The sequence below is a fragment of the Diadema antillarum genome, unplaced genomic scaffold (assembly GCF_040938485.1).
Source record: "Diadema antillarum isolate AM-2024a unplaced genomic scaffold, OU_Dant_1.0 seq00000028_RagTag, whole genome shotgun sequence".
NCBI lineage: Eukaryota > Metazoa > Echinodermata > Echinoidea > Diadematoida > Diadematidae > Diadema > Diadema antillarum.
This window is the reverse complement of record NW_027271144.1, coordinates 233,209-256,207: the sequence shown is the minus strand read 5'-3', so window position 1 is coordinate 256,207 and position 22,999 is coordinate 233,209. Positions and strand designations below refer to the sequence as shown.

Below are 22,999 nucleotides of genomic sequence, written 5' to 3'. Positions count from 1 at the left end.
GGATCTTCTACAAATGTGGAATCACAGCTGTAAATCTGTAAGTTAGAGAGAAAAGATATGATAGCATATCTAAAAAAGAAAGGAAACGTAAATACAGTGCAGTTTGTTAGTTTGCTGATGATCAAATAATTGAAATAGAACTCTGATATGACTTTCAATTACATCTTTTCATGTTGTGAACTGTGTTTGCTGCAATAGTTGTGATAGATCTCTTCATGGAAAATAGTGTGTTAGACTCTTCTGTCAGTACAACGGTGTGTATCCTTTCTTGAAGTTGGCATGTGATGATGCCAGGAAATATACGGTCCTACATTCCCTGTACATTATAATCACTTGTAGTAATTTGTTTGTGCATTTGCAATGGGGCATCTGAGTTTCAACTATTGTAGCCTACGTTTACAAGGGACTGTTGTGTTCAATGTGTGTTGATTGATGCACATTTCTCGGCCTGTCCAAACATCTTGTCGTGCAATTAGATTCCCGTTCCTTTTGATTAGATTTATTCCAGGGTTGCACAACAGCAAGACATGTATCAGTAATGGGCAAGCATATATTTTTGTATTGATCTCTTTGAATTTTGTCGTTTTGCCACATATATTTCTTCAGTACCAGGATTCTGTCACGGTGTTCCTACACATAGAATTAAGTGCAGAGAGAATTACACTCTGTTTATGGGATCAGTAACATGTGCAGACTGCTGCCTCAAGAATATCCACAAATATCCATGTTTTCTTTCTGTTTCCTCACGTGAACTTTGAAAGTGCAATCAATTTTCAGCCTGTGTCATTCAAGTAACATAATGCACTTTGTGCAGTGGGAGCTGCTGAATTCCCTTGATCGTGTAATTCACCATCATTTCTCCTCATGAAGAAAATGTGTTGGCGAGCACAATTCAGATCACTAGGGCTCTCTCGGACTTTCAACGTGTTGATATAAGAGTGTGTTTCCTTCTCCTTTTGCTTTCTTTCTTTTTTTTTATCCTTTTCTTCCTATGTTTGCATGCTTGAAGGCTTGAATTGTTGATTTTTCTCAGACTGTTCTTAACAATACACGGTTGATTCCTCTCCGTACTTGCCCTTTTTGTAATTATATTCCTCACTTGTCCATGTGTACTGAAACTTCACGGTTTTCCCTGGTGCATTAGGCACGGCTTTTTAAAGTTGAAAAAATTTACCTGCACACCGAACTCTATATTGTACGAGAGCTAAAGCTACGTATTGCAGGAAGCAAACTTGTGTAAACAAAAGCTTGCAGCTTTTTGTTTTCTCCGCTGGTAAGAATACACAAATTGAGTTACATGGCTACACTTGTCATGGCAAAAAACAACAACAACCCAGCTTCTCCTCACCCCCCACCCCCCCCCCCCCCCCCCCCCGCCTAAAAGCCAACAATGTCTCAGATAGATCAAATTTTGCCTTTTGTGCTGAGCATTGTCCATTCTAAAGTTACAATCCCATTATCATGGTTAAAGGAAGCATATCTTTTAAAACATACATGGATGTGCCAACTGCTGGCTTAAAGACATGGGTACAATAATGTTGTTAGTTGATTATTTGTGTCAGATGATCCTTTGCGCAAAGATACAAATAAGAACTGCAGTATCATATCATTCAAGAGCCGCCAGTGGCACAAAAATTACCATCAATAATGTGGGAAAATTAATTTATTCTCAGGCTTGAATGGAAAGTGACTTTTTGTCAAAGCAAAATTTGAACAAATGTTTTGGTGAAAGAAAGAAAGATATTATTCAGAGGGGTGAAGGTTCAGGTGCAAGTTTCTTCACTTTGTCTCCCTCTACAAATTATATTTGTTAAGATCGCAACTGCTGATCTGTAAATTAACAGACTGTCAGAAAAACGAACCAGTGGGACTCGAACCTGTCATCTACTGCTTTCGGGGCAGCGACACTACCACCAGGCTGTCCCTGGTTGCCGGCAGTGACACGATGAACATCATTACATGGAACAAATACCCAAGCTCCGAAATTCCGACATTGTTACGTTAAGTAGTCCAAGGCGGACAAGGCATATTAAATGAAAGAAAGAAAGATATAATTCAGAGGGGTGAAGGTTCAGGTGCAAGTTTCTTCACTTTGTCTCCCTCTACAAATTAAATTTGTTAAGATCGCATCTGCTGATCTGTAAATTAAGAAACACGTCGGAAAAAGGAACCAGTGGGACTCAAACCTGTCATCTACTGCTTTCCGGGCAGTGACACTACCACCAATGTCGCTGCCCGGAAAGCAGTAGATGACAGTTTGAGTCCCACTGGTTCCTTTTTCCAACATGTTTGTTAATTTACAGATCAGCAGTTGCGATCTTAACAAATTTAATTGGTACAAGGAGACAAAGTGAAGAAACTTGCACCTGAAATGTTTTGGTCTTAATATTTTTCCCTTCAGTTTTTTATTGGAAAAGTAAGGTGAGATAAACTACCAGTTTTCTGGAAAAAAAAAATGCTTGAAGCATTTTCTTACAATTTTTTATTTTTTGTTCAGGTAAATAATCATTTAAGTTTAAACAATTGTTTAACTCAACCTCCTACTTAGCAACTTACATAAATTCCTATCATATTCATTCCTTCCGGAAACTCGACAGATATATCACGTAGAAATGTTTCCCAGGTTCAAGGAAATTGATTGAACCTTGGCTGCACTGTGCTAGAAATGAGAAGATTAATAGAATGGCATCTGGTGTGATGCCACCCTGGCAGTGCTGCTTCATACTGATGTAATTAGATTTCATCCGCTTTCCAAGTTCCTTACAGTGAGTTATGCTCTTACCTGTAGGTAACTGCTGGAGCTTGCAAAACAGCCTGCCCATAAGAGCAGGCGGTAGTGTTTATTCAAATAATCTAGGACGGGTTTGGCACACGCCCATCATGCCTGAGTGTAAGATTGTAGTGATACAATCAAGTTGTCTTCGGCAGATTAATGCCCCATTACTGCGAGCCAAATGAAATTAGCAGACACTCCCCGACTGCAGAAACCGCACGATACGTGACGCGAGTGAGAAACTTGTCATCTTCGCTGATGAATTGGCATCATGGTGATCAAAGGCTTGCTTGCCTGACAAGAGTCATTACCAATTAGCGTGTTTGCAGTTTCCATCGTGGTCAGGATTTGCACCAGACAGTTACCATAGAGATTTGCACATTGCACTTGACATTCCTGAAAACTATTATCAGTCAACATAGTAAGCAAATAATCAACGTTGGTGAAGGTGATGGGACAAACTATCACTTCCGAGTTGATCTGGATGTAGCTATCTTTCCAAAGCGCAACTGAGGAAAGATAGCGTACACATTCATGAATGATTGCCGAGGAAGTGATAGTTTGTCTCATTGCCTGAAACTAAAAGTTGATTATTTGCTTTATATTCCGCATCTAGGGTCCTAGATATTCCCATTTTATTCCACATCTGAAACCATTTTAGCTGTTTTTATGTATCCTCAGGTTTTAGGCTACGTAGTTTACTTTAGACGTATGCGCGTAGATGACAAAACAACGCATTTGCTAGGCGCCCCGCGCGTGGCACCGAAATGAAAGTGCATTGCACTGTGGTCTATCACTTGACCCAGGTCAACTGATAGACCACAGTGCAATGCACTTTTGTTTCGCGCGTACTCAAAATTGTAAGTTATATCAAGCGTTAGGGCTGTGTGGAATAAGAGATCAGCGAAACAAAATGACTATCATCATAGAGTGTAACGAACTTTTCTTCTCAGGTGATGTGATGGGTAAAACTACTCTTTATCACGTGATCAGCTCTTTTTTGCCCAATCCAATAGCAAGATTCTTAGTATGTGGAATATAAACAATTTATATCCCTGAAAGGATTGTGTATTAATGATGATAGGTATAAGGTGAGTATAAGATGCCCACTTCTTAGCGAGAGAAGGAACTGGTTTTACATCTGCCAATTTTAAACTTGGATATGTGTCTTATTTGTATGTCCCTATCCCCCCCCCCCCCCCCCCCACAAGTATCTGTATGTGCATATAATGAGTATGGGTTGAGGGGTTCTTGCTAGTGGTTTAAGCACTTATCTTTATGTCCATTAGAAAGTAGTTTCAGTACATGTAATACATCCGATTAATCTTATGATAATTATCTGTGGTATTTGGTATTAAGTCAGGTCAATTGAAGTTTCAGTGCATTTTCTCACAGCAATGCCAACACAATTTTAACAGTTTATGATAAAAGCTTGCATGGAGAATACAGCCAGTGTGAAAATGACTTCGACTGTTCTACATTCTTTTTCCTGGAGCAAATTTCCCACAAATTAATCAGGGCTCCATGTAATCTTAAAAACAGTAACTTTGAATGTGAAAAAAAAGAATAGAATTTTTTCCCACACTTTCAGAACCTGTTCATATTCTGAAAATTATATCAACTGTCCTAATTTCCTCCGTGTGGATGCGACTGTGTTAATGAAACCATGGTGGAAGCGTGTTTCAAATGTGTTTTAAGAGAACTAGGCCACACAGGAGCAGTCGCAGGACATGCGGCACACATTCCTGAATATGGCCTTTCCCTTAAGAACTTCCATTTTACCAATTTATGGCTCAAATTGGGATGTGTATCACTATATAAGCCATCTTTATCGTACGGTATGTGCTTTGTTTTTCATAAGTCTTGATTGACATGTCTGAGACACAGTGTATTACACTGTATCTGGTAATTGTACAAGGTTTTATTGCTGCATTAAATTGATGGTGTTTTGAGGTTGTATAGATAATGAAGGTTAGATTATGACCCAATAGACTGAAAGTTGAAAGTACATTTTAACAGAGACTCCATCCCAAAGCACCTTCTGATCTGGAGATTCTCCCGCCAGAAACCCCTAGCAAACGGGAGACTCCAAGTTGATGGGTGCGAAGCGCGAAGTTCCTAGGGTTCCAGATGCTCTCTGGTGCTATTTAAGGCTTATTTTCTTCAACATATGATAGAAGTAAGTAAGAAATCCTTTCCAACGGGAGACAAAGAGCCAGGGCGGGAGAAGTGAAATCTCAAGCGGGAGAACGGGAGATTTTGCAAAAATGGGTTTTCGGCGGGAGATCTCCCGTCGAAAACGGGAGAGTTGGAGTCTCTGTTTTAATATACCATGATGAAATTTTACAGGGTCGGGGGGGGGGGGGAGAGAAAGGGGATGTAGGTGATGGAATGGTAGAGGTTGGAGTATATTAGGAGAAGTAAGAGCTAGAATAGAGGTGAGAAGTTATTAATTTTTTCTTTTTTGGGGGAGAGGGGAGGGTGTGGTCTATGGGAGGTTCATGTATGTGATGGAATGGTAGTGGTTGGGGTATTATTGGGAGAAGTTAGAGCTAGAATAGCGGTGAGAAGTTATTAATTTTTTGGTCATATTTTTGGGTATGGTCTAAACACTGTTGGAGGCTATCTTGTTTTGGATGAAGCACCAGTGTGCCATCCTCGCAGATTCCTCAGCCATGATTCCCAGTGACTGTTGCCATGGCGATGGACCGCTAAGTGGCAGATCTGGTGATCAGGACGTCAACAAATTGCAATTAACTGCCGCAGAGGGATGGGAGGGTATGAATGGGTAGGCCCCGAGGAAAGAGAGAGAGAGAGAGAATGTGTGTGTGTGTGTGTGTGTGTGTGTGTGTGTGTGTGTGTGTGTGCGTGTGTTTTGATGTAGGTATGTGAATGTATGTGTGTGTGTGAGTAACAAAAAAAAAAAAAAAAAAGAAAGAGAGGGAGAGAGGGCCTATCTGCTGGGGTGTGCATGCACTTTGGAGGTCACACATGTAGTGTTTGATGAAGATGTCCCAACAATGGAAGCGGGCAGTCAGGCATATTGCGAATGACGACAAGATGCGTCCCTCATCCCGCAAGATGACTGAAGATGGCATGCAGGATGCACCCAAGGCGATTAGAGGAATGGAGTGGGCCAGCAGTGTTATGAAAAATAATGCAGTAGATGGGGGGACGCAGAGGCAAATGGGATGGTATCTATACAGCAGCTCCATTCTCAGTGCTTCTTCTCCAGCCGGCGTGTGAGATCACGAGAGTGCATCATGGCTGTAACCCTCTGTTGCTATGGCGTTTGGGGAGTTGTGCCTTTCAACAAAAGATCCATTAACCATGTTTTTTGTGGCAATACGTGATCGATGAGGGCGGGAAGTCATGTGACTGCCAAATGGATTTCGCTAGAGGCAGGGATGGCTCTAAGGGTATCTTTAACCCAACATCCCTAAAGCTCTTGCAGTCTCCAGTTAACTCTTTTCAAGGCAGATGTGGACCGAGTAGATGAAAAACACATCACCAGTAAAAAGATCTTGAGAAGGGATGATTTAAGGAAGCAAATTAAAAATGATTCCTTGAAGCATAATGAATGACAGTTTATGACAAATCTTGTTGATTATTATCAAGATTAGCCAAATGCAAGCACAGATCCTATGCAACAAGGATTGCCTGACATTTACCTAGATCATGTTTTGTGGCTTATGCATGTCATACATAAGGCAAGGGTATGAATGGTGATGTTTGGTGTTTATTTCTCGTTCAGTGCAAATTCACAATATCATTATAATAGCACTAACACTGGAAGTATGGAATGACAATGAACCCCAGTAGCTACAGTATACACATGAGCAAAACTTTCAGCGATAGAGTTGAAAGTTGTATAAAAAGACAACTCAGAAATTTGGCATTTGCAAGTGTGACAAAGTACAAAGGTTCAGTATGATGTAAGCAAATGCTGGATCATGATACCAAGCCTTGTCCTCAGAATACAAAGCATGTATACAAACATGAATGTATCAGTATATGAATGGCAAAGTAACAGTCATCTAATATACCAGTGTAATAAAGTTAAGTAACACGTTAACGTTATTTGTGCAAATGAGATCATGGGGTTAAAAAGAAACTGGAAGAGACAAAGAAAAGTTTAGGATAATGGACATTCACCCTTCGTATAGAGCAGATTAACCCGTTGAGGACGAGTCCCACGTATACTTGGGCAACTGTCTATGCGTGTTTTAGCAAAATCAGCCTGTCCTCAATGGGTTAATCACAGTTTGTTAGATCATGCATAATTTATACAGTGCAATGAATAATGCATAGTGTAGCATGAAAGTCATAGAATTGGACCTCTATTAGTAGATGATCATTGAAGTTGCAAGTTGAAAGAACACATTTGATACCTTTCTTAAAATGAAGGTAAAGAGTGAATATGAACGGGAAGAGAATTCCATACATCTGTACCATAGTGTGTCATGATTTTACAAACAAGTGCAGTGTAAAGGTGTGATTTCACGGAGCACGCGAACGATTTGCGAAGGACGCAAATGGCAAAATCCAACATTCATATTTTAGTCTGCAAAAGATCGCCAAACGAACGTGAGGGTTCGGAAGCGTCGTCAATTGTTCGCGAATGTCGTTTTTACTTCGGCGAGAATTTCAAAAAAGTTTGAAATTTTTTGCAAACCTTTTCCGCACACTTGGTCGTGATTTGCTCTTGAATTGTTCTCGAAAGTGTCTTTAAAGCCTCGTCATATGCGCAAGACCTTCGCAAGACACATGCGATGTTCGCAAAATGTTTGTGAAACCCCAAACAGACTCCGAATCTTTGGAGAATGTCTCGCGTATGTTACGCGAAATCTGCAAAGTTTTTCCGATCATTTTACGACGTAATCGCAAACTGTTCGCGTACCTTTTGAGACACTCTCGCGAACGTTAAGTGCATGTTTGGGGAATGTATGACCTATACGGTTTCTACAAATAAAAAACGTAGCATACATCTAAACATCAAACAATTATTAACAACTATATTAAAGAAATAATTAAAGACTAGCAAAGAGAAAGAAGTGTTTGATATACGAACAAAAATCGCAGAATACACCTAAAATTAATCTAGAGTATGTAAAATTTCATTTGAACTATAGAGATAATGTGTTGGAGGAACTGCAAAAAAAAAAAATTCAAATGCTTTACTAGTGGAGATAGGTCCTAGGAAAAAAATGTAGGAAAGCACACGATAGAGAAATGAGAGAAAAAGAAAGGAGAAATAGAGGAAAGAAACAACTCAAGACAGCTTCCACCTCTCCTTGAGTAAATTTTCTCCCATGATTATTGAAAATGTTTCGTTGTTCGCATTTCCGTCGCGTGTTCTTTGTGTACGTAACATGCTGTACTTTAGCAATGATACACACGACATTCGCACATACGTCGTGGAAACTTTGCACAAATTGCGCAAGAGCAGTTTTCGGCTTCATTGTCGGAACACATTCGGAGAAAAACTTTTCCGAATGTTGGATTTTGTCATTCGCATCCTTCGCGTGTTCGCGTGTTCCATAAAATCACACCTTAAGGATTAAATGAATGAAGTTTATCCAGCAAAGTGTGAGCATTTGAGTACATCACAGTGCAGACCAGGCATGATATTCTGTTGTTTTAAATCTGATTTCAGATTTGTTTTTCTCAAGTCTATACACATTTTGCTTTTTCCATGTATCAAAATTACCTGAAAATTTTGATTTCCAATTTTTTCCACAAACCTTCAATATCATCCCTGGTGCAGACTCATACATCAGGTGTAGATGGCTAGACATTAAACAGATAGTGGCTTGGGCCAATGTGTATCATAAAATGAAGATGAGAATATCCTAATGAAGCTGTGGACATGGGAAAAATATAACAAGACATTGATGATCATAATCTAATTCAGAATGCTTCTTGACCTGTTGAGGACAAGTTGATTTTGCTATAATGCAAATTTCCCATGGACACCTGGCTTAGTGTATTCAGGACTAGTCTTCAGCGGGTTAAAGTACAGATGAATGTTTCAGATATGTTTCAGAAATTGATATCAGAATGCCATTTTGTGCAGCTTTTTTTTTTTTTTTTTTTTTTTACAAAGCAAATGGAAAATTGGGTAAATTCCCCTGCATCTACTCTCATTTCGATTAGATTTAGGTAATGGAGCTGTGAAATCAATGAAGACAGTACTAGGTATTCCTGTTTTTGTTTTTGTTTTTGTTTTCTTTTCTTTTCTTTTCCTTAGATTTCTTCTTTTTCCCCTCCCATACACCTCTAAGCCATCAAAAGAGAAATTGGCATTCACATTAATGCATCCTGTATACATGTAGCTCACAGAATGCAGTGTCTGTGACACAATAGGTGTGAGGCTACAATAGTTGCAATCTAGAGAAGATGTGAATATTCCGTAGTTGCTCATTTGACCTTTATACCGTTTGTTTGTTTGTTTGTTTTTTGTTTACTACAATTTATATATTATAGGAAGTGCTTTGATGAAAGTACAAGAGACTGTTAAAGTATGTTATGAAGCTTTGAGTGTAAACAGCAATTTGTATTGTGTCTAATTTTGGATCATGTCGCTGAGTTTTGATTGGCTGCTATCAAAAGTGGCAGTCTTATCATCAAAATACAGTACTCTCAAATGAATTATCATATCTAATTCCTGTACATGAAAGATCTTCTTTTGGTACTGCATGATACATTATACATTTGCAGTGTTTCTACTTTTGTAATGTTTTGCAGTTTTGCAAATGCAATGTTTCTAGTTTTGCAATTACTTTGGGTGGACTAATTTCCATCAACTGAGCATTTCACAAATAGATTCCATTCTGCAACAGGAATGCAAACTCTAATTGTGTTAAGGTGGAAAGCCAATTACTTTTCTCATAAAAGTAGTCATGATTGCTGTAGTTCTAGATTGCAAATTCAGTTGTACTCACAAGATTGTTTGAGGGGTCTTGGTTTGCAATATAATGCTGTATAGAGTATTTTCTGCAATTTTAAATGACATTGACATGGGCAGACCTTTTCTCTTTTTTTTGGGAGGGGGAGGGGGGAGGGGGGATGCATTATTCTAGCACCTTGTTTGTAATAAAACTGTGCACAAACTCCATGTAAGTTAAAGACACCAGGGAAAGAATACATAATGTGTTGTCAAATAATCCTGGCATGTTGATATTATGAGCTTTTGCATGTTCACACTCTATCCTTCCCCGACTGTTTTCCTTGCATTATGAAGGTGACTGCTGTCAGATATTGTGACCAAATCGTTCAAGCTCAACTCAAAGTCCAAGTGGTTTTTGTGTGTACTAGTCAATGGCCAGGTGTTGGGAGAGAAATAAGATGGGTCTTTTATCATAGTTGATGATTGCCCAAGAATGAGTTTTAATTGTTAGGCAACATTGATTGGTGCTAATATGTCACCACTCAGCCTGACCTGAGAATAGGGTCAACATAAACACTCTATCTTGACAGTCATTGAGCAAAGTGGTCTTAATTAAAGACTGATATGTAACAAAGAAAGAATGGCAACAAGGCTAGAAATTCCCATAAAAAAACAGGAATGTTAGTCTTTCAATTGGGCAAGATACTCTTTTTTGGTATGGCTAGCATGCAAGTTTTTTATTTACATAAATGAGCATTTCTAGCCCAAAATCTGGCAGGAATGTTTATTTTTGTCTAGATTTCTATGCTGCATCTGAGCACAAGAACAGCTTCCCAATGCAGGGTAACCCAGGCCCAAACCTGAGCCACTGCTCTGCATCTGTCAGTGAGGTGTTGATAAAAAGGTGATACTTTATCGCGATCATATTTCCCTCTCCCTCATCGCGGAAAGATGAGGAGTAGCGTGGGTCCACTTTCGGGGATTTTTCTCAGTATCGCAGCACGCTTTGCCAATCTCAAAATCCGTCGGGAGGGGAGAGTCACGGGGAGCAGGCGTCTCATGGGGGCATTATCTGTTTTGTTTTAATTAAAATGGCAAACTTGGAACATCATGGTGAGATTGAGCACAGTGTATCATGTTTCCTACAGTATGTTTGTCCCATTTTTCTCCCCAGGGATTGCACAGGCGTGGCTGGAAGATAGGCATGTAATTTCCCCTACGCAGCTCTTTTCCAAGAATGCAAAATCCAGCACTAATCATTCTTTGATGCGTGTGTGTGTGTGTGTGTGTGTGTGTGTGTGTGTGTGTGTGTGTGTAATTGTATGTTTGCATGTTTGTGTGTGTATGTGTGTGAGAGTAGCTTATATCAGTACATTACCTTTTTAGCGAAAGAAATTCCAATAGCGAGTGTGTTTCAAGGGTTATCATCTGGAATAGTTGGTGGAAAATTATACAAATAATACACGTGAGTGCAAGCATTGGTAAGTATCTCTTGACAAGATGCTGTGCCCACAGTATCCCTCTTACCTCTGATGTGAGAAGGGGAATCTGACAATGCTAGGGTGTACACATATGTAATTAGCATGACCCATCAGGAAAGGAATGAATATTGAGGGACTGCTCCTGGAAAGGTAAGACTCGATCATCAGAAGTAGCAGAATCAGTACAAACAGTAGAGCGCATTTAACAATTTTCATTTTTCTCCTGAGGAAAACAAAACAAAACACGACATTCAGGCCTATATTTGATATAATTATGATCAGAGTAATGTGCTTTTGCAGGTTCTTCTGTGCAGATTAGTTTTGTCTGTGTCTAGACATTAGAGAAAAATTAGAATTACAAAAATTTTTAGTATGAAACAAAAGGAAAGTTGCTCAACACCTACATGTAGATCAAACAGAGTTACCAGTTTGGCTTATTCTCGTATCTTTTACCATTCAAAGCTTTGTGCAGGTGTCCAATTCTTTCCCCAAATTTCCATTGAACTAGGTCAATGACTTTTCTGTTTGCATACAAAGCAACAATTAATCAGTACGGGATATCCCTTTGACCTGTTGAGGACCGACTGAAATTGCTACAACATGCATTTCCCATACACACCTGCCCGAGTATACTCGGGACTGGTCTTCAACGGGTTAAGAGAAGAAGTTAAACTTAGCCAAAGAATTAGGATGTTTATCCACTAAGCTCTGTGTATTCTCTCTCTCTCCTTTCAAATGCTTCAACAGCATGCTTCAGCTGATAGAAATACCATCCGAGAGGGAAAACTTCCTAGTGATTGTCTTTTTTGTACCATGCATGGCAATCTCATCCTTCTCCCTGAAATTTGGAATTTCCCTAGAAATTCTATCCGATTTTGGGGGAGCCGGCACAATCAAATTTTGTCTGCGCTTTTACTAATTTCCCCGGAGAATCCAAACCACATCATCGGCATCCCTTTCCCCAACTTTTCCTGTCAACAGCACACTATGTTTGATAGCATGCCACCACGTCACACAAGCCAGTCGGGGGCAAGGCACAGCATTTCCTGTCACATGGTGCTAAAGCTGTCACATGATCCAATGTAGCATACTTTCTTTGAGATTGGTTTAGAATATGTCCGCAGAATGGATGATGCCAGATTTCAGGTCTACTGTCCTTCACATGATCGTACACCAGCAGCAAAACAAAAGCAACATAAACATCTAAGGTAGGCTAGGGCTATGATTGGTTACATATGTATCTCTTCTAATACTAGTATCTCATCAAGGCATGCATACCATTCTGACTGAATTTAAACAAAAGTAGAATCTCATGATAAAGCAGGCCAAAAAAGATGATAAAATGTTTCATTTTTGGAATCATTCTTTTTTTTTTTGCTGCATGAGTGTACAGTTGTAGTTATGAATCATGGATGTAGTTTTCTTTGCAGTATAGTTATGACGAGACTGTGGAAACCTGCAATTTACTCTTTTCCCTTCCCTTCTTGGGGCAGATTTGTCCACCCCTTCATCATGCCCCTAATCAATTAAGTTGATGCTGTAAAGGCGGTACTGTTTACTTCATGCTGCTGACTGTATATAAAATGTCATTTACCAGAGTGCTTCTTTTTCTTTTCCAAATCATCTCTTACAAAGGTTTTCCTTCCTTTCTATCCTATGCACCCCACAGTCCCTCCACCATATCTCAATTTGCTGTAATAGTTGTGATGTCATCACATAAGCTTTCAGTGGGTATGGTGTAAATTAGGCATCTTATGATGTTTCCGAAATTTGCTTTATTAAAAATTCAACAACCACAACTTCCTTCCCCTGTGAAGTCATTGATGAGCCATGTACAAAAGTGCAGTAACATGACCTGAAGATATCTTGCATGATGTTATGTGTTATTTTTACAAGAAGGAAAATTCAGTGAAAGATTTGTTTGCAGGATCACTTGGAGACTAGAGAGGTGATGACATCAGTTTGATATACAAATAATGCACAGGTCTGAGTGAGTTAATAGGAATTATAGAACAGGTAGCAAAAATCCAGTGATCTCATTGGTCGAGAGCTGTGTATTGATTTTTACTGGCTGCATGTTGTCTCATGAAGATAGCTACTGTAAAGATGTTATCACAGACTTGTATCAAGAGTTGTCGCACTTCTAGTAAAGACTTCACACACTTTAGCAAGTGTTCACGCACTCAGTAAGAGATGCCTATTGGCTAGCAAACCATGCATCTAATGAATTTACCATGCATCTAATGAATTTACCATGCATCTAATAAATTTACCATGCATCCGGTAATTACTGACCTCTTAACCGATAAGATCACAGGATTTTCTCTACCCGTTCTATATTCCTCATTTGATATACAAAGTACTGTGTGGTTTCAACTAACATCACATCACTTCAATCTCCTTACAGAGATGGCCATTGAGGAGACCAAGGTCACTGTCCCAGCTTAGGAAAGCTCTAGATATTTGAATTCAACAACTTAATTATGCCCTGTCCTCATTGATAAAACTCTGCAATCCCGTCATGGCATTTTTTTTTATTTGATTTTTCAGAGTGAAGTGGAAGATGGTATGGAGTTGTCATGAACTCTTCTCATTCCTCTGCTGTAAAATGCTATTGACAATGAGCAGTCAGGTCTCTTATTTTAATGCAAGCGTTATAGCTTTAAGGTGTAATCTATTATTTGAATCAAAAGCAGCCTTTGCCTATAGTTCACCATCCCAGTAGAGCCATAATGCTTGCTTTGCCTACAGAAAAAAAAAAAACCCTTGCATGTTTTAGCTCATGTTAGCAAACATAGTCATCCATTATTTTCCACATGCTGTTGACAGCGTATGTATGGACTGATAGAGTTGCTGCCAGTCTAAACATCGTATCTACTCTTGATTGTGTGATGATGAGGGGATTCTATCTATCCTGACATTCCCAAATGTCTCCCTTGTGTCTGTGCCTCCGAGGCAGGCTTGGAATGCTGGCCTGGGACATTTTGGCGCACTGATTCGCTTGATCTTGCCTTTATTTCATCTCCCCTCCCTCTCACGAGGCCCGTGGACATTGTCTTATATACATCAATTGTTTGTGTTGCAACCATCCCGTGATGCCATTATGTTTTGATAACGGCTGTCACCTGTTTTAGTGTTTGCAATTCATCGCAACATTACTTTGTGAGAACCCTGAGGTTCTTTTTGGATGTGGTGCACTGAAAGTTTCCTCTCTTTTTTTTTCTAGCCTTTGCTACAGATCTTTTCTTTCATGTACCTGCATGTTTTTCCTTGTTATGAGTATATATACTTATCACCAATTTGTCACATCATTATTTTCAAATTGTTGCTGATCCAACAAGTTTTTACAAGTGGATAGATAAAAAAGTTATTGAAATTTATGTATTTTACTCATTTGCCTTGTGATTTCTTACTACATGACTTTTTGAGACCCCTGCAGGTATTCATTCTCTACTTTTAATATTACTTTTCTATTTTAAGAGGAGTCCTTCCTCCTCCCTGATGTATGAGTGCTTTCTTAAATTCTGGCAGAATTTTCATTCCTTCATGTATTTAAAAAAAAGGAATGAACTCTGTAATTCCCTGAGCACACTTTTAACTGCATGCATCAATTCTGTTAGCCAGGATGAGTTCTACCCCAGCGGACGATCAAGTGTCAGAATTGTGGAGCCGCCAACTACAACCCAAGGGATGCCCGCTGCACTTGTTTTGTTTTGTTTTGTTTTTTTAAATAGAGGGTAGAACATGAATAAAGAGTGCTTTTAGTGATCATTAGTTCGAAGAAAAGCAGTCTCTCTTTTACCTCTTTCTATATCATCCCCTGCCATCTTGGGGGCTGTGGCTCTTTGAAAGGCGAGATGGTTTTCGTAAGCCCTATCATTGGTGATGCAGCACGTGATGTGTTAAATGTGGAAGAAAACCAGTGCTTTGGTACAACTGTTGCCTCTGATACAACCGGCGCTTTTGGTTCAATGTGTGATAAACGACAGCTGCTTCCCTTCTGGTTGCGTACCTTGGCTGGGCACTATTACCTCAGCCAGAATGCATTGCCTTTCGAGTTTTCCATGATTTTCAGCATGATAAGATAATTGGTCTAAATCAGGGATTGAGACCTGCTCAATATGTCTACTTGGGCAAATTACCCATTGGACTGCTGAATTCTCATTTGCACATATAAATGGTATGAGGACCTTCACCTGTTGCACCTGATATCAACAGGCTTAAAGTGATGCAGCTGTGCATCATAACTAATGTGTGAAGTATGTTTTATATATATGTATATATATTGTAATAGCTTGCATTGATAAATGTTTTTGCTCCAGATCTAATAAGTGGCAACTCATGTGGTAGATGTGTTGGAGCGTTCTTTCCATGAGGCACTCTGTGTGTTTTGACAACAGTGAAGTATAGATTCTCTTCTATCTTAAAGGACTCGATGCCTGAAGCATTCAAAGAAGTTGTAGAGAAGTTTGTATTAAAAAAAAAAGTATTTTTTGTAATATCATGAATGCACATGCAGATAGCTGAAAATTGATGTATACCCTATTCTAGTACAAAATGACATATTCAGATGAAAGGTAGCAGATATGTGGAGCACTTGCAAAAGAAAGCTGGTAACTTTGCAAAACCCATATTCTGAATTTGGATGATATAATTCAGATGCTTGCCTAGAGCTTGGGGGAGAAGATGGCTTCATCGCCTTCGATGAAAAAATATGGCATCATAAATCACTGTTCTTCTCCGGGCTGCGCATCAGCCGAGGATTGAGAAATAAAAACGATTGTGCCTGCGTCGATTTGCACGGCGCATCAATCACACTTAAAGCCCCCCTGCATTGAAATCAGTTTTTTTTTTTCCGCTGCAACCTTCGACCGCTGTGGATATGATGAAGCCCCAATTTCTGTGTCGCCAAGTCTCTTACAATACGCAGACATCTCATTTTCGTCTTTGTCTTCGAGAGAACCCCGCTTTTAAGTTGCTTTTGTTTCTGCCAGCAAATTTCATTCAATGAATGCAGAGGTATCTATGTAGATGTACTTCCATGGCATGCTGTCTTTCCAAATAGGCTTGCTGTTAACAGCAACAAGGTAGATGAATATGAAAAATGATGCTGCATATGCATATATGCCTCTCTCTCTGCTTTTATTGATGTGCGTTTGTTGTATGTTTTTCTTTCAAGATGGATTGATTTATCTATTTATGCAATAAGTATGGCATAACCCTGTCGAGATTGTTTATTTGGATCATGGACATGGTTGAAATGATCTTTTCTTGCAAGATCACATGAAATAATGTGTGTTTGAATGTCTGCTTGTGTGTGCTTGTGTGTGTGATAGAGAAGGGGGAAAGGGTATAGTTGTTGGATTTTGTGCTGGGTCACCACTTTGCACTTTTTGCGTGGAAACTTTTCCTTAGTATTCATAGGGATTGTTGTAATTTGTGCACTTGGAGTTCTACAAAAAGAAAACCATTGATAAGTGTATTATATTTACGTACAATATGACCAACGAGGGTAGGGTACTTACATATCATCCAATGCGGTTGATGGTTGCCTTGAATCTGATATACAATGTACTACACTGACACTAGTGCATGTCAGTCTCTAGTGCAGCAAGAAAGACCCTTTAACTCTATGTACTGTGTCACCCCCAGGATTCAACACATAGATCTTATATGCAGCAATCACTCACAATTTAAAACCTGGCTGGGGGTTGGGGAAGGTGCATGCTGCTTGCGCTCAAACTTGTGTGCTGTTTGCACTCGAAGTTGTATATGGCAAAAACAGTTATTTTTGCAAGGGTTCAAATTACACAAATTTTTCAAATCATGGGATAGGCAGCAAATTTAACAACACACAAAAATATCGCAAACATATGGGCAATAGTGCACTTACAATAGCCTCAAAGTCAAAACTGCGAAAGTAACATCTCCCCAAAATGTTGAGATCTCTGGACCCCTTTGATCACAAAAATATCTGTGTGTGAAAATAACAGCTTTCATAGTATGTACAATACATTCCGAGTTCTGTTTGTGAATGATGGTATAAAAAGCATCAAATTTTTGAACTTCTTGCCTTCTTGAACTTATGCGAGGTATTGTGTTGTATACAAGTTAGGACTAGTTTTATTTTCATGAGACTGACATATTTGGCTCCATGTCATATATTGTAAGTCATTTTTATTCAGTGTGGGATAAATTTTGTAAACTGAGATATTGTTATTGTGGCAATACTATCAAAAGGGGATATATTACCACTTGGTAATATATTGCTTCCCTTGAAAGGCATTATTATTTATTGCTGCCTTCTTTTCATTCTACTTTTTCGCAGTCACCTTGTAGATTGGTGAGTTGCCAAAGATCTCGTACAGCCCACTCCCTTTTTTGTTTTATGAATATGGCTTAAACTTGCTGGTGGTGCAGGCTATTTTTGTTGACATAAATTTAGATTGACCAGGCAGAGAGCATTTTTACTCCATTCAATATGCATGTAAGAAAAAATGCCCATTGCCCAAACAGCTTGCAGTCACCTAAAATTTGTGGTCATACTCAGTTCGTGTTCTTGAAAGAAACTGTTTGTGTACATTTTCAAAGCTTGTACACTTATGACAGTAATTGTGTAAAACAAGCTGATTTCGGGGGGGGGGGGGGGGGGGGGGGGAGGGGAACCCACAAGAAAATATGGCTGTCGAGTTTGTTAGAATGGCACGTACAGACTGAAATTAAAAGCTTGTTGATATCAGGAAGGATGGGGAGGGGAGAATGAAGAAAGAGGAGGGAGAGACACACACACAGAAGTTGAATGACCCATGTTTTCTGGCTCCGCAGCTCACTCGATAGGAGAGTGCATCCATTCATCTTGTGTTTTCCAGTTGGACATCATGGAGTCATCGCGAGGAGAGCATCCCTCCTCTTTTTTTCTCTCTCTCGCTTTCAATTTTCCTCCCTCCCACCTCCACATCAGTAAATCACGCATTGTCAGTGTAAAAGGGCTTCCTTCTACAGCAAGATCTGAGGACGATTAAATCACCAACAATCAGCATTACATTTTTGCCCAACTGGGAGGGAACGGGGGGGGGGGGGGGGGGGAATGAATGGGATGTACAAAAGCTAGGGATTGTCTAATGGCAGTGGCTATATTCCCAACGCACAGCATCCGACGATCACAGACGGAAATTAATTTCAGTCCAGACAACCGCAGACAGATTGCGGCATGCGTGCATTATTAAGGACATATGCATGGGAGGATGGAGGAGCCGTTGTTCTTTGAAACACTCTTAGTGACTTTCTTGGAAAGAAAAAAACAACAACCAATGAAGCAACATTATGAAAAGAGACACAAAAGTTTGTGGCTATAGTCCAGTAGTGGGATGACAATTTTTGTTTTACACGTGAGCCTTGGGCGTGGCCCTTTTAAAACCCATCATGGTCGACATTATGAAAGCATGTCTGAGAAATAAAGACTAGCAATTGATGCCAAGTGTAGATTATCAGTAATAAGAGCCAAGTATGAATTAATTAGACAACCTCCACTGTGTGTCACTTGCTTGCAGCACACTCGTTAAGTAATCCACTTGTAGTAAGAGTTTTACACTGCTTATAGATTTACAAGGCCCTGGATTTGAGTCCTCTAGCGGCCGTCATTTGTTTTTTCTTATAATAGAATTGGTAACAATGGTATTTATTCCATCACTGATAATACTCAAACTTTTGACGTAGTTTAAGTCTGATAGCTAATCTTTGATCAAGTTGTGAGGATAGTATAGTGGCTACGCTAACATATTAAAAAAGAACAGCAACAACAATGTGAGAGTGGGATAGTGTTAGAGAGTCATGGCTGGGTGGATGGGAACAAGGGGAGGGGGAGGGAAGGGAGATCTCATACCCCTTTTATACTGGGCACAACTTTTAGCTCGCTTTTGAAGCGAGCTAACTTTAGCTCGGACTAAGTCGTTTTGTACTGCCATTCTCGACCTCCCAAGGTTACGTGCGAGACCAGACCTATCGCCCCTCTCCGCCCCCCCCCTATCAGCCTGCTGTCCTTTCCATGAGCGCAAAGATTCAGTGACAGTTTTCACGCTTACTTACGAATACCAATTCAGTTCCGTTGTTATACGTTCCTTGCCAAATTCAACCAGTCATCAGCATATATAGTGTACGTACTGCGTCGGTCTACTTTTGTTTTCTCACAATTCAATCATGTCGTTTGCTAGTTCAAAGAGTTCATTTAGAGTTTTACCGAACAGCGAACAGTTACAGTGTAAAATACTATTACTGGAGTGATACATCAATGCATGCGATGCGCAATACACAGTGCACCAGTGGCAATGTACAGCAATAAACGTAAATACTGGCAGCCCAGAAGCACCGTACACACTTTCCGGTCACGGGTCAGTGAATTTAGCCCGAGCTAAACTCGTGTACCTTTTATACTGAAGTTAGCTCGGACCTGAAGCTGACCTGATCCAACCCCCTAGAGCGGACTAACTTTAGCTCGGGCTGACTATTTTAGACCTTTTATACTGAGAGTTAGCTCGCTTCACGTCTGCACCTGAAGCGAGCTAACGCCCAGTATAAAAGGGATATGAGAAAGCAACTTCCTATGGTTAAGCAATGCTGGAAGAGGTTGATAATTATTGTTTATGCAGAAGCATTATAGACTGCCCTGACAGACGAGTTTTTCAAAGCCATGCGTAACTTTCCTATGACTGTGAATGACATTGGGCTTGTTAAGCCTGGCTTAATCTCTAACGTCTTCAGGAAGTGCGAGGAAGGAGTTTGAACAGCTCCCTCTGTGTCAGAGGTGAAGCCCGCATGCTTTCATCAGGCCGCGCAGATTCAGGCAATTGGTAGATGATATTTACAGTGGATCCAGCTACTCCCACGTTTTCTCAAGGGGATGTGTACATGTTAAGAAATTACACAATTGTGAGCCCAAATATGAAACGTGAAGAAAATCACAAATTTTACATGTGTAGGCCTGCTGATAAACAAAATCAGACACACTGTGAATGAGATTCTTGAAGACTGAAAAGAAAAAAATGCCTAAAAGAGATTTAAAATCTGGTCACTCCCAACTTTATGCAAGGGGATCTGTACAGGTGAAGAAAACACAAATTTTTTCAGTCAAAATCTGAAACAATGAAAAAGACAATCTTCAAATAAATGCTGATGAAAAAAGCCAGACATACTGTATATGAAATTCTTCAAGACTGATAAGGAAAAATCCCTAAAGTAGAATTCAAGTTCATAAGAAATAGTGATATGAAAGAGAATGAACAGTTTACAAAATGCTTAAAGATGATAGATGTATATATTGTTTGAATGAATTGCAGCAGCCCAATGCCAAGAAAAATGAGATTTACTGACTGTTTTCCAGCCAAAGCTGATCAGGGGGGTGTTTCATCAACGAGTTCGTCGGAGGTTTTCACCGACAAATTTGCTATCAGCCAATCAGACGCAAGGATTTCAGTAGCTTTTAACAGTTGTCGGTGTAAATCACTGACAAAAAGTTTCATGAAACACCCCCCAGGTGCTTTTCTGTGACCCGCAATCAGACTGATGAATGGGATTATTCTGGAGATTGTCACAATCAGCAATTGATCACTGTGGTCTACGTAGCATTAGGTCTACACGAGGTACAAAGGGGATGAAATCACATGCATGATACAGCACAGCGTTATACATACACACATACAAAAGCTTTACTGTACTGTAAAACATGATATATTCGCGGCATGAAATTTTCGCGAATTGGAGCCGACAGCCTTTTTCGTGGCATGACATTTTCGCAAATTGCTACTGGCATTCAATGCATGAAGTGTATACAAAAGCTTTCGCGTGCATTTTAATTTCGCAAATTTTGGTGCTCGCGAAATTCGCGAAATTAAAGTGCAAGCGAAAATTCCTCATTTTACAGTATACGCCATATATTTAGGGAGTCCTAATTTTCGCGAATCAGGACTTCCCGACAATTTCACGAGTGGTTAAATTCGCGATCATGGAGTCTTGTACCGAATTGAAATATGTATACTCGTATGTCACAGTCATAGTGTGATCAGAGTCAATATTTTTGTGTGTCTTTAATTTCGCGAATAGCACCTGACTAGCGAAATTCGCGAAAATAAAAACCTCGCCAATTATGCGGCGTATACAGTATTCAAATTGGATAATATCAAGATTATATTCACACAGAAACAAATACACATGCATACACACACACACACACACACACACACACACCAAAAAAAGAAAAAAAAATGGCACCCAGTTCAACTCATATACCTTGTGCTGCTTGATGACATAAATCTGTACATGAAAAGGAAGAATCTACATTGTATACAGAATCATAACCCCCCTAAAAAAAAAGATTTATACAAAGACTAGCAACCATGTATGCATACAAGCATACTTACATGCACACACACACACACACACACACACTCACATACAGTATGTACACACATACATACGTGGATATTCCTGTGTAATACATACGTACAAATGTTTTTATGCAAACAGATCACAAGAATAGCGCCCTTGCAGAACGAGCTTACACAGATGCATCTGGTAATGAAAGAAAGTTCACCGTGGGCAGGTAGATGGGGCAGAAAATCGATAGCAGCTGGAGTCTTCCGCACTCTCCGTTTGACAGGCACCGAGAAACATCCATATGTATATATGCTCAAGTGTTCTTACGGTCGAGATGCCATTTTTGTGCGAGGGGCGAAGACCCAGAATAACAGCATCATCGAGAGAGATGTAGGTGAAACAACGCCGCTCAGCCGCGAGCAAACAAATGGGGAAATTCTTGTTGGATTTGCTTGTTGTTGTTGTTTTTTTTAGCTGAGAGTAAAGATTGATGTCATTGAAAAGGCGAGCAATGTAATTTGATAGCAGTATCAAGCAATCTCTCATAAGGTAAATATCGCATTCTGCCAAGATGATGCATATTGTTTTCATTCCAACGCTCACATGTTTACTTGCTCTTAAACATTGCAGATGAATGTGGACAATTTGCAGTGGATTTGATGGAAGATTTCTGTTTAAAATTTTGTACTAATTTCTTATCCTCTTGTGGTCTTAACAATAAATACATTTATCTGTTGTCAGCGAATATATAACCCAAATGTTGAAGATTGTAATCTACCTTATTGTGGTAATATATGGTACCACCAGTTCTTGCACACATTAGGTTAACCTGTTGAAGACCAGTCTTGAGTACTGTATACGCCAAATATTTTGCGAGGTTTTTATTTTCGCGAGTCGGGTGCTATTCACGAAACTAAAGACACGCGGAAAAATTGACTCTGATCCCGATGTGGATGTGACGGACGCGTGTACACTTCTCTGTTCAGTGCAGGACTCCACGATCGCGAATTTAACCACTCGCAAAATCGTCGGGAATTCTGGATTCGCGAAAATTTAGACTCGTGAAATATATGGTGTATACAGTACGTATACTTCAGCAGGTGTCTATGAGAAAAGCATAATATACCAATATTAGTTCGTCCTCAACTGGGCAAACTTGCTAATCAGTTTTTTCCCCATGTCACTGTAGTTTTCCGTTTTGCATCAAACAGAATGAAGAAAATTAATCAAATTTGTATAGATGCATCAAAATATGTTCTTATGGCCCTACCAATTAATGAAGAGAAAGCTTCATTCAGTTGATCTTCACAAACCAAAAACAAAAAGTTGATATTATCATAATTGTATGCATGTTTTGTTGAAACTTGTGTGATTAAAAGTTCCTTGAAATATTAGGTACTTATGTAAGCATTATGTATATTGCTTTGTATTAGTTTGTGAGGAAATAAACTCACTTGAATTGAAACCAGAGGGTACGATCTCACCTTG

The 22,999-nt window shown here is 39.5% G+C and overlaps 1 protein-coding gene across 1 annotated transcript in view; it reads left to right on the top strand.

Moving 5' to 3' along the window:
- Positions 1-22,999, top strand: part of LOC139725221 (uncharacterized) — a 72,708-nt gene that overhangs the window by 742 nt on the left and 48,967 nt on the right. The window lies entirely within an intron of this gene.